The following is a 12,256-nucleotide window of genomic DNA, read 5'->3' as shown; positions in this document are numbered from 1 at the left end:
TGTGTTATTTTTTTTTTTTTTCTTTGCTTCCCTAATATGGCAGTTGCGTTACACGGTCTCTGCCCTGCAGAGTAGAAAACAGGGATGCTTCTGAATTTAGCGGAGAGCAAGAGCTGCTGCCTCATGCCAAGGGGGGATCCCACCTCTCTCCTGCATCTGGAGCAGCGGTGATGCGGGGTTCCTAAAGTGCTTTGTACTGCACTGAGTTATGTCTCTTGGCTGGTTTCTCACCTTCAGGCAGACAGTAGCTCTCAAGCCACTGTGCTGTGCCAGAGCTTGGAAATGAGAGCTGCTGTGTCACCAGCAGTGGGTACTTGGTGGTCTCTGTGGTGGAAGATCGTGCCGAATGCCTGCTGGTCTTCACACTGAGCCAGCTACCTAAAAGTCTGGACGCGGTTCAGTTTATCAATGGAGTTATATATATATAGCTGCATATACTGTTCCACTCTTGAGTGTTGTACAACTTGCATAGACTTAAAGGGGACTAGTCATATGTTGTAAGTTTAGGACATAAAAAACCAGACTATAAGAACACTGAATGGGGTGGTACCACATGGCACTCTAGCTCTCTGTCCTGCCCCTGGTGGCTGCCAAAAGGAGATGTCCAGGAAAGAGTATAAACCCAGGGTGCACGATACATGATACTTCCCTGGGTACTCTCCCTGCTTCCAATCATTTGCAGCTGAAAGACTTCCTGACCTAGAGATGCTTCTTTGAATTTACAGCCTGAAATTATTTCTGATCTGTGAACTTGCTGTGCCTCTCCTTGAATCCATGTAAAGCTTTTAGCATCAGCAACATCCTGTGGCAGTGAGTTCATCAAATGCACGTGCTTTTCTAAGGTCACAGCCTCAGAGGTCAGGCCAATTCCTTGTGTCAACAGGACTCAGTCCCGCATTGCCATCACAGCAGGACTGGGCTCCAAACCCAGCTCTTCTTCAGTACCCTCTCTCTGTACCTGTTAATACACATTAATATTGATTAATGCGCTCACCGCATATGGTGTAGGCACTTGTCTTACTCCCTCTCCACCCGGGATACACATTAATCAACAGTACAGCATGGTATAGAATGTCATGTCTCATTGCTTAAACATTTTCCTACTCCCTTGCATTGTTTTTAAATTGAAGAAAACGAAGTTCTCAGACAGAAGTAATAGATCAGTATAACTGGATTTGTCTTAATGCACCCCAGATGAATTTGCCCAGAAGAATTTCACAGAAAATCTTCTTTAGCATACAAAATCTTTTTGATGAGTTATATCACTGAGGATTGCTTTCTGCAACTGCAGTAAAAGCCAAAAAGGCCCTTTGTTCTGTTCCTGTGTCTCCCACAAGATAAAGATATTCTTTCTCTCCCTCCCCTCCCCCCTTAACAAAAATAATAATTAGATAACTGTCTTCAGAAAGAAAGCATTTCAATTTCCCAAACATTTAGTTTCCCAAACAATGTCCTGTTAATAGGTTATGGGCTAAGTACAACTCTGCTGTAGCTTCAGTTGAGCCCAATGATGGTGGCACTCAGCTTCCCTGATGTTCATCACCAGAAGTCAGGTGCCTGGTCTGAGACACCAGCTCTGTGGTGGACACAGAGGCACAGAGGGATGGGTGCCTCCTGAGAAACATTTATTTTACCCTGTAGTAGGTGTTTAAAATAAACCTCTGGAGATGTCTTTCCCACTTGTTGTGGTTTAACCCTGGCTGGTAATTACGTACCACGCAGCCGCTCGCTCACTCCCCCCTCACCCAGAGGGGTGGGGAGGAGAATCAGAAAGGAATGTAAAACTCGAGGGTTGAGATAAGAACAATTTAATAATTCAAATAGAATAAAAATGAAAGAGCAATAGTACCAATGATGACAATAACAGTTATAATGAAAAGGGGAAGGGAAAAATGGCATCCAGAGGGAGAGGCAGCAGGGAACACGTGGTGCACAGCGCAACTGCTCACCGCCTGCTGACCCATGCCCGGTCCCCGAGCAATGACCTGCCCGCCCCGGCCAGCCCCCCAGTTTATATACCAGGAATGACGCCCCATGGTATGGAATACCTCCTTCGCTAGCTCAGGCCAGCTGTCCTGGCTCTGTCCCCTCCCAATCCCTTGTGCCCCCCCAGCCTTTTTGCTAGCAAGGCCTGAGGGACTGACAAGTCCCACATCAAAGCCAAAACACAGCACCGCACCAGCTCCTGAGAAGATAATTAACTCCATCCCAGCTGAAACCAGGACACTGCTCTATTGATTAGGGGTTATTGATTCATTGCCACCTTTCCTCTGGGAAAAGTTAGACCCTGGAACCTGGAGCCTAGAAAATAAAGCAGCACAACGGAGAGTGATTTCAGTTGCATTTGGTATAACAGGCTTCAAATATACAAGAATCCATATTCAGTAGACATAAAAAAATGCCCCCCCCCAAGTTTTAATAGAAGTGTAATGCACAGAACACAAGCCAAAAGGGCTCATGGGGCAAACATCAGTTCCCTCCAGTGTGAGTGGCTGCTGGTGTGAATTGTTTTGTTATAGGCCATATGACTAATTGGTATGTCTGACTGATCACTAAGTCAATATTGCTGATTTTAGTTTAAGTGAGGAGCTACTCACTGAGAGCAGCATGTGGTGGAAGCTATCTCATAATAAATATATTTACTTGGTGTGTCTGTGACAATAATGAAAGAGCAAAAGAGCTGAAGATGATCACCAGAGGTTTTGCACTCTGTTCTGTGCTGTCTGACCTGCCTCTTGTGTACATGCAGTTTCTTTTACATTTATTTCTGACATTATGGACACAACTGTGTCTTTTATTACTTAAGAATTTTCTGAGCTCATACACAGCCTCTTAATTACATGCTGTATTTTAATGTACTTACACAAAATGACCAGGTTATTGTTGCTCATGCAGTCCTTACCATACCGGACCATTTTATCACTTCTGAATGCAAGTTCCATGATTCATTAACATAGTTTCTGAAAATTATTTTGAAATTCTGTCAAATAAGCCTGCAGCTTCCTTGGTGCTTTTATTTTCTAGATGTGTGAAGACCATTATCAATATGCCTTGCGGATTATTGGTACTATATGAATACCAGGAAGAAACTATGATGTTCTTACATGGCCTGCATATCAGCTGCTGTGAAATAGTGAATACAGTCAGACCTTCTGACCATTGCAAATGTAGCTTGTGATGTGAAGGGTAAGTCCAGAATAACTTTGATGCAGGAAGTATTTTAGTATTTTGATGCGTAATTGAGAGCTTTTTCATGGAATGATACTTTCCAGAGTATTTACGCAGTGCCTTACATCTTTAAGCAACTGTATACACAATAAATAATCCTCCTCATCAGTGCCACTACATCGTATTGCGTAAGTCCCCAGGGCGCTATACGTAAAGGTTATCTTGCAGCCATCAATAACGAACAGAAGAATGTAGTGGAATGAAGCTGGGTTAATTATCATTGATAATATACAACTGTGGGCTGGCTTCAGGGGCGGTGGGTTGGCCGATGTAGACAAGGTGCAGCTGTGGCTGGTTCTGTGAAGTGGTTGGGCAGCCACGGAAGAGAGAGAAGCAGAGAGAGTGTGCCCTGGATGAGGAGAGACTAGGAGAAGGCAGCAGAGGGACTGGCATGAAGAGTGTGCTGGTATGAGATTGTAAAAGACCTTGTTACAGCTGGCTAGTTTGGGGAGTGCTGTGACAGAAGAAGAAGAAGGATTTCCTCGCTGACTTTTATGAAGTTTTCAGTAGTGTTTTGATTTGATTCAGCATTTCTGATAGTGGTGTAGTGTTTGCCTGCCTGCCTGAGATGTTCAAAGGCAAGCAAGTTAGGTTGACAAACCCCACAGACCTCTGAAGGACTTCAGGAGCTTGCTGGGCTGTTTGGTAACTTCACTACAATCCGCTGCTCTCCAGGGTACGTTTGAAACTGAACCTGTGTTGAAACCTGTGTCAGGACTGTCCCTGGGCATGCCTATAGGATGAAAGTAGGCCAGCCTGCTCTTGCTCTAAACAAAGTTTTTTTTGCTCAGGTTCAGAGCAGCTTGTGTGGCTTTTATTCACCTGAGAGTATCAGGCAGCATAAATTTGTGTCTGGCTCCCCTTACCTACTTAGACATCTGATGTCTCTTGATAAGTATACAAGCCCTCATCAGTGTATAATATGTACAACTCCAAATGTTAAACTATTACACGTTACAAGGTCCTCATGAAGTAAGAAACTACTGTAATTGTAATTTTACAGGTAAGAAACTGAGGCTTAGGGGCAAGATTGTTAAAGATACTTTTGTATCTTTTTGATATACGTAGAATGGGGGTCTCTTAGCATAAGAGATGTACTTAACTTCCCATGAAGGAGCCTGTTGGACAACGTCAGGGAATGACTTCTCCTTACTAGATATCCCAGATCAAGTTTGTTGTCCTTTTCTTGCCTTCAGTTTAAATCAATTAGAAGAAAGGGAGAGAAACTTGTTCACTTAAAAAAAATAATATTAATTATATATCGGTTAGTATTCCTCTTAACTTTTTTCTTTTGTCTGCAGATGCCTCCTTGCACTTACCAGTGAAACAGGTGAAGAACCAACCATCTTCTGTGAGCACTTTTTGGCTTCAGGGCACGGGGCGATACAGAAGGTGAGTGCAATTTTCACAAATGAGTAAGGACCTCTGGGCTCAAGTCACAGGCCCCTGCAGGTGCCAAAACTGCTTTGAAAATGGGGCTTGGGGTGTGAGAGTCAACTGAAATGGGTGAGGCTTTGCTGCCTTCAGACCTCTTTCAGACTTTGCCACTTCTGTGACAGTGCTTAGTGAATTGCACATTAACAACTCTGAACTGCCGTAGTTTTCAGATCTGTATACTTAAATGAGCTAGTGAGTTACTTGTTTTGACAAGCCACAGGAGTTTTTCAGTGGCAATCCTGGCAGTGGACATAGCAGCTGTAGCAAGAAGGATTACAATCCACCTCTGCAAATAGCACCACTGGCTCCTAAACTGGCTTCCAGTTACTTTGCAGAGCAATCCTGAAAAAGCCAGAGTCTTGTGCATTTTTAAAAAATGTTGAAATTTGACATTTAAGAGTGTAAGGGCAGATAAGGTGTGCCTCCTCCATTCACCAAGAGTGGAAGTTCAGGCTGATGGTGCAGAGACCCATGCTAGTAGGGTAAGATTTAAATCGGAGCCCACCCAGTTGGAAAAATTAGTTTGGCGTGGGCTAATGAGTGGTGCTGACATTTTGAGATTGTCAATTTATGTGGAACAGGCAGCTGCACATAATGTGCTCAAGGTGGATTAATTTGGGCAAAATGTGCACTCTGTTTTGAGCGCATCTGGTATGGCAGAGTAAAATCTAGTGAGCCAACCTGCACAACAGATCCTCTGTACGTCCATGGGAACTCCTGTTCCCTTCGGTGAAGTCCTTTTATGCAGATAATGTGACAGGGCAGGCTTTTGGTGTCACGCATGGGTGCTGGGATGGTTCTTCCTGGTGATCACCCTCTCTTACTCCTCTCTGTGCTCCAGCTGAGCTGCAGCCAGTCAATAAGAACTCTCCACCCCTTTTTCCTTTCCTCACCTCTCTGCCCAGGAAAAGTGTCTTCCTTACCCCTGGTGCTGTATAGGAAAAGAGGTCTGTCTTTCATACCTCTTCAGTGAGTAAATACAGAGGTGTGCAATTCAAAATTTCTGGAAGATCAAGTCATTTCTGAGTCACATTTGCAAATAATTTTTACCTGTCCTGATTTCCTTACTTATTCCTATGGTTCATAAATTGTGATCTGGCTTTTTAGAATCACGCATGCTGGTGGCCTGTGTGAAAGGCTTTTCCCTGGTCCTACATGTGCAATGACTTCAAGGTGCCATGGTTTAATCTCCAACCCCCGCCAGCTGCACTTTTCTGTTCCTGTCACCGGGACACGGAACTTGTTCTGTTTCCTCTTTATTTGTATGTTCCTTGTGCTGTTTTGTTTCCCAGCTGTGATACATGCAAGACAAAACTCAAAGCTCAAGTGAAGGAGAAAATTGAAAAAATGCGATCAATCAGAGAAGACACAAGTAACCTGAGGAAGAGTTGAGTTGTAGATTTCCACATTCAGAGGGCACTGTTTGCCTTGTACCTTTCAAACTCATTAGTGCAGCTGCTGATCCAAGGAGTATTTCTGGCAATTCTCATTAGGGCTTTCCTGCCCAAAGTTAATGGACTGCCTGTGTCATACAGCACAAGGACTAAACCCACCTTTGCACTGCATATGCTAAAAACATGACTGAAATGCTACCCGTTCATAAGAGAGCAAAGGAATCAACAAAATAGTCTGTGTAGGATCTAGTCGGATATGAACTCCTTCAATGACCTTTATATCATGGAAATGATACTTCTGAGAGAAATAACCCAAAATGTTTCATAAACTTTTTTTGACCTTAATATGAAACATAACTTTTCAAGGGCTCCAAACATCAGCTAGCCCCATTGCCTTTTATTACCTCTGAAGGAGAATTTTGTAGTAGGCTTTTACTTCTAAATTGATATTTTTTTTTAAGAGAAAACAAAGCTAACATGAACAGACACACTAGGTCTAGAAATGTTCCGATTTGTTGCAACAGCAAAGACCACCTGTGCTTTAGCAGAAGCCCATGTTGAGCTGTTATGCCCCATGCTTTTGTCATGCTTTGTCTCTGTTTAAAATAAAACCCAAAGCTGCTGTTGAGTCAATCTCTGGTAGAGCAGAAGTGGCGTTAAGCCAGTTTTTCTTGGTTGAGAAGACACGTTCCCTCTGTGATAGTGCCTTTTTTTTAAAAGACAGTAATCGGTGAAGTAAGAAAAATCAAGGTAGATCCAACAGTCACAACAGAGAGTCTATTCATGTACGAGAAACCTGCCTACTTCTCATAACACCACCACAACAGACTGAATAGTTTTTGTTTTTAATTTTATGGCAACGTGAGCTTTGCTGTCTTTACACAATATAGCACTCTTTGTACAGAAAAGTGGAAGTGACATCTATCCAAATACACTGACTCAATGAGCCTTGGTTTTGATGACCTTATGCCTTTTTGATTTAACATCTTCTGGTTTAACTGTGGTACTTTTACTGTTGGCTTTGAAGCAGTTAAATGTAGTCTGAAAACCTTTTCTTATTTCCTGCTTTTTTTCCTCTCCTTTTTGTATTCTCATTGTAGGAAAAATACTATGTCAAGGACAAACACTTAGGTTATGCATTTTTTTCTTTTCTATTACTATTTTTATTACAATGCAGCCCTGAAGACCTTTTAATTCTCTTGATTGTTTAAAAAGGCTTCATGAAAACATGACATCTCAGATGTGAAGATAGGTATAATTGAGTGCAAAATTCTCTTTGCCAGGACTCTACTGTAGTAAGATCCTAAGGAATTCAACAAAACGGAAAGGGTCAGTAAGGGTTTAGTGGAATTTGATAGGAGGCCCCATACAAATATCCAGATGAAACTGTAGCCAATTATTCTGTGCTGAATATTATGCCCTGATGAAAATAAAATACCTGAGTTTAATCTTTCATTCAGAGTAAAGATTTGTAGTATAATGACCTGATTTAGCTGAAAAAAGGAAAAAATAAGTAAGTCTGACAGCTGAGAACAGAAGGGAGATTAATCTCAAAAGTTGCTAGTCTTTGTTTCCCATCCTTTCATTATTGTGCAATCAGAGCAAAGAAAAAAGTAGCTGCCCTGACACAGCTCCAATTGCATTGCTCAGAGGAAGGGGGAGGCATGGTGGAGAGAGGTTTTCCATTATTTACAGACAGAGGAACTGACAGGCAAGCGGAGAGAGATGGAGCCAGTCAGTCCACCTCTCGATGTGCCTGGGGCTTAGGGCAGAAGCAGGCTAACAGTGCCTGCATTCACCGCCAGCCACAGCGAGGGCAGCTGCAGGTAGGTACCACAGGGTGCACCAAGCCCACTGAATATGCATCATTATCCCACTTTTCAGTCTTACATTTGACCTCCAGTGTGCCCAGCAAGACGAGAAGGAGGGAAATGATGCTGTAGCATACATTAGGGTGCTGTCTGCTCTTCCGACCTCTTTGATGGCGCCTCTTCTTGGCACTCTCATTCCACCTGTGAACATTTACAACCACCAGCTCCACTACACGCCCCTAATGCCAGTGTTTGCTGCAAGGCAGACTGCTGTGGAGCTGCTCACTCCAGCTGACCAGAACTGCACTTGAAAGTACCACAATATAGCTCGTACTTCTAACACCAGCTGTTCGAATTACTGCTTGAGTTATCACATTCTCAATAATCACCACGTTAAAGTAGCAAGGGACAGAAAGGCTAGCAAAAAAACTTCCCGTAAGTATGTTAGAAGCAAGAGAAAGGACAAGGAGAAAAAAGTGGATTCACTATTAAAAGAATAATAAAATAGGCTGCCAAAAAATGAGGTTGAGATGGTTGATATGTTCAGTGGCTTTTTTTGTGTCAGTCTTCACTGGTCAGCTGTGCTCATAAATATAACAAAGCTAACCTCAGAAGAAAATAATAAGGAAGGAGACAGGCCAGTCGGAGAATATTTACCTTTTGGATGTTTTCGGGAAGAAAACAGGTTACATGTCTCAAGAAATTCACTGTAATGTGAAGCCTGGCAGAAGCAACCTTAGAGCTATTAGTGGTTATCTTGGATAATTCTTGGAAGATGCATAGGCTTCCAGAAGGCTGGAAAAGAGAGACCATGGTGTCTGCCTTTGAAAAAGGGTGACATGGGGAACTAAAAATCATAGTCATCTGCTTAGCTTTGATTTCTGGAATAATATTGGCACAAATATTCAAAGTATTTTTAAACACCTGGAAGACAATAAGGAAATGAGTTAATAGCCATTATGGATTCGCCAAGAACAAATTATGTCAGTCATCTAATTGCTTTTTGGAACTAAATAATAACTGCCCTTATGGATAGGGAAGAAACAGGCAATGACATGCTGCTTTCTCCTGATAAATTCTGGTATTATCTTTCATGACATTTTATAAACTAGCTAAGAAAGCACTTACTAAGTTTAATTATCGTAAGACTAGTGTGATGCTGTTTGGAAAACTGTATTTAGAAAGCAGTTATCAAAAGCTCACTCTCACCTTTCAGTATTTTCATGAACTTTCAGACGATACCAACATTTAAGGAGCGTACTGGAGGACAGGATTAGACTTCAGAAAGAGTTTGACAAGTTGAAGATGCAGTCTGAGGCAGCACAATGCAGTTCAACAAGAAGAATTTCAAGATATTAGGCTTGGACAGGAATAATCTTCTTGCATCAATACACAGAGAGAATAAGAGGTTGGACAGTTGAGTATTCTCCTCATTGGAGAATAAGAGGTTCGGGTGGCTCTCCCATCACAGTGAATCACATACTGAACAGGATTAAAAATGTCATTTTGTTGTGAGTTAATAGGATAGTTAGACAGGGGTGTTACTTGTAGGGTATGCAAAATCATCTCCCACTCTGTTAAGTTTTGGTAAAGGTTTGTTTGGAATATGCCTGGTTTTGGGTGCTAACTTTTGAGAAACAAGTGGCTCAACTGGAGAGATTGCTGAAAACAGTAATTATAGGAGAAGAAAATGTGATTTATGAAGAAAGGCTTAAGAAATTGGGATGGTTAAATTAAGAAAGGAGAATATTAGTGGGAAATATAACAGTCTTTGCACAACCTAAAGGAGGGAGGAAACTGTTCCCTTCATGTTCTATTGACAGAGCAAGAAATAGGAGGCTTTAATTAGAGCAATGAGGATTCACGTTGAAAGTTAGAAATAACGTAATAAGAGCAAAGACAGGAAAACCGTAGCACAAGCTATGAAAGGCTGTGGGATCTCCACCTGAGGAACTCCTCTGTCAGGCATGGCTTTGGTATAGTTCAGTGGGGAGAAGGGTTAGATGTACTATTGAGGTCACTTCCACTCTGATTTTCTGTAACTTTTTGCTGAGACTGTTTTTGGTTTCCTTTCAAGATGAGGTTCATTCTCAAGAGTGACTGTGGTGTGAAACACATACTGTTTAGCAGAAAAAGTTTAAATGGACTTGATTTCCACTTAGGTGCTCAAATATGTGTTTGTGATCGCTTCTTACAAGCTCAAAATGGGCTTTTTGTGTCCTGCATAAGCACGGGATGCTTGATGAACCTAGCAGGTAGATTTCAAAATACTCTTGCCCTACTTGCAAATGCTTAACAAGTCTGATGAATTATAATGCATATATGAGACAGTTTTCAATGAGTCAGAAGTCAGCCATACTCTTTTAAAAAATGCTCACTGTTTTGGAAAACCTCAAGCTTTGGTTCATCTTGAGATACCCAGTTGCCTTAAACTAGGCTGTACAGCAAAATGGTGCATGAAATTGGGTTCCCACTTTGGTGTTGCCTTTGCTCACTGTAGTTCAGCTTCCAAAAGAAAACTTCAACTGTCCTCACTGTAACCTTCTTACTCTTACAGCTGTAGGCTATGAATACATTGGCACTCAACCTATGATCCAAAAGGTTTTCTTGTTAATAAGTTTTCCTGTTAAATTTCAGGGTTGTAAGGTCAGGTTGCAAACACTTGGGAGTTTTTCTGTTTCATCAGAAGACTCTGAGCTCTGCTATTAGAATTGTTGATTTTGGCTTGTAATTGCAATCAAAGCTGAATAATTAAAAAAAGCAGCAGTGGTTCAAAATGATTGCCAGTTGTAATTACAAACCAAAATCAACAATCCTACAGCCTACTGGCACCATCTGCTTTTTTGTGCTCACTACAACTATACTTCCCCCATTTCCTCTTCTCACGTAGCACTGGACACCTTCCACTTGCTGCTTGACCCCCTTGCAGGGCATCAGAGCTGGGATCTTACAGGGGGCTGTTGTTAGCAGGCTGTTGCAGGCATTCTGTTCGCGTATATGGGTTTTTGTCATCTCTTCTCCCAAGAACCTGTCATTTGAAGAATACCTCTTGTTGAAGGAAACATCAGGTAGCCAACTGAACTGATTAAAAAACTTCTATTATTGTTTGTTAAACTGACAGCTGAAAATTGATTCTCAGTTAACAGTTCTAATTTCTATTACTGCTTATCTAACTCCTTCCTGAAAAAGTTCAGATTTCTCATTCAATAACTTGAATATATTATTTTTTCCTATGTGTCATATCCTGGATTTGCATAACGAGATTTGAAAGCATGTCCAGAGGTAAAGAACCCTGAAGATAACCTAGATTATGTTGAAGGAGACAAGGAGACATTAATGTATAGAAGCCAGAAGAGGGTGAAGAATAGCTTTTTCATGGCTGTTAAACATTCTGCAAGTTTACAGTATCATCTAGTATGACATTTCATCATGGGCTACAGAAGAAAAAAATACAGCATAGAGCATTACAAACAAATGAGCCCAAAGTATAAATACAGAAGAAGCAAAGAGGATAGTTTTGAATATTATTCTTCGTACTGGTCAGGGGCCATAGTGTACCCATCTTCAGCTGCCCAAGTATCCCATTCCTAAGCCTGTACCTACTTTTAGGTTCAATTTTCTGCTTTCTGGAGAAAAAAAAAAACACCAAAAGAAACCACCACCAATTGTACTGTTTCCAGTGATTTTTCACTAACTCTGGTGATGTAAGAGAAAGTATGTATTTTTTATCCTGTTTAAATTCTTGATGAAATGTTCAGGAGAATGAAGTGACAGGAAAACCACTTAGGTTTTCTGACATTTAGCCCCATGAATTTCAGTACTGCTTATGAAGAAGCTGCTTGCTAGTCAAGACTTCCCTCTCAGGAAAAGAGGAAATAAAAGGCTTGTTGAACAATATAATCTATGGAGATACGGGACCTGTAACCACTTCAGTTTGAAAGGGAAGAAGCAGATTACCAGACCCAGGCTACAAAGCTGCAGGTGGTACTGAGAAATGAACTACAGAACTGAGATGCTGGTGGGGTGAAAGGAACATCATGTCCTGTGTTGTATAGAATTTGGGTGGCATCTTTTGTAATCTTTCATGAAATATCTAATGTCGCTACCTGATGTTAAGAAGTGACTGAACACCAGGCAGGGCATGACTAAGTCTGTAAACAGACCAGACAAATTGGTGTGTATTTAGTGAACACAATGATGTGTATTTCAGCTGTGCCACCTTCCTGTTCTGAAAAGAAAAAAAAAAAAGCAATATAACCTTAGGATCAAACATTCCTATTTCCTTTCCCTTCTATTATATGTTAGGAATTTGAACTTTATTGTTAAAATCCCGTAATAAAGGATTGGCCTAATAATTTTAATAGCGTGGTAGAAACTAACTTATTT

General features: G+C 41.4%; 1 long non-coding RNA gene across 2 annotated transcripts in view; it reads left to right on the top strand.

Moving 5' to 3' along the window:
* The window catches only part of LOC114014406 (uncharacterized), a 100,048-nt gene that overhangs the window by 44,469 nt on the left and 43,323 nt on the right, over positions 1–12,256 (top strand). For both annotated transcript variants that reach the window (XR_008732900.1, XR_008732901.1), the window contains 2 exons: positions 3,025–3,186; positions 4,530–4,620. This is a non-coding gene — a long non-coding RNA (uncharacterized LOC114014406). The remainder of the gene's footprint in view (positions 1–3,024; positions 3,187–4,529; positions 4,621–12,256) is intronic.

Source organism: Falco cherrug, chromosome 6, assembly GCF_023634085.1.
Source record: "Falco cherrug isolate bFalChe1 chromosome 6, bFalChe1.pri, whole genome shotgun sequence".
Classification (NCBI taxonomy): domain Eukaryota; kingdom Metazoa; phylum Chordata; class Aves; order Falconiformes; family Falconidae; genus Falco; species Falco cherrug.
Note: the sequence above shows the minus strand (reverse complement) of the source record. Positions and strands in the feature narration are given on the sequence as shown.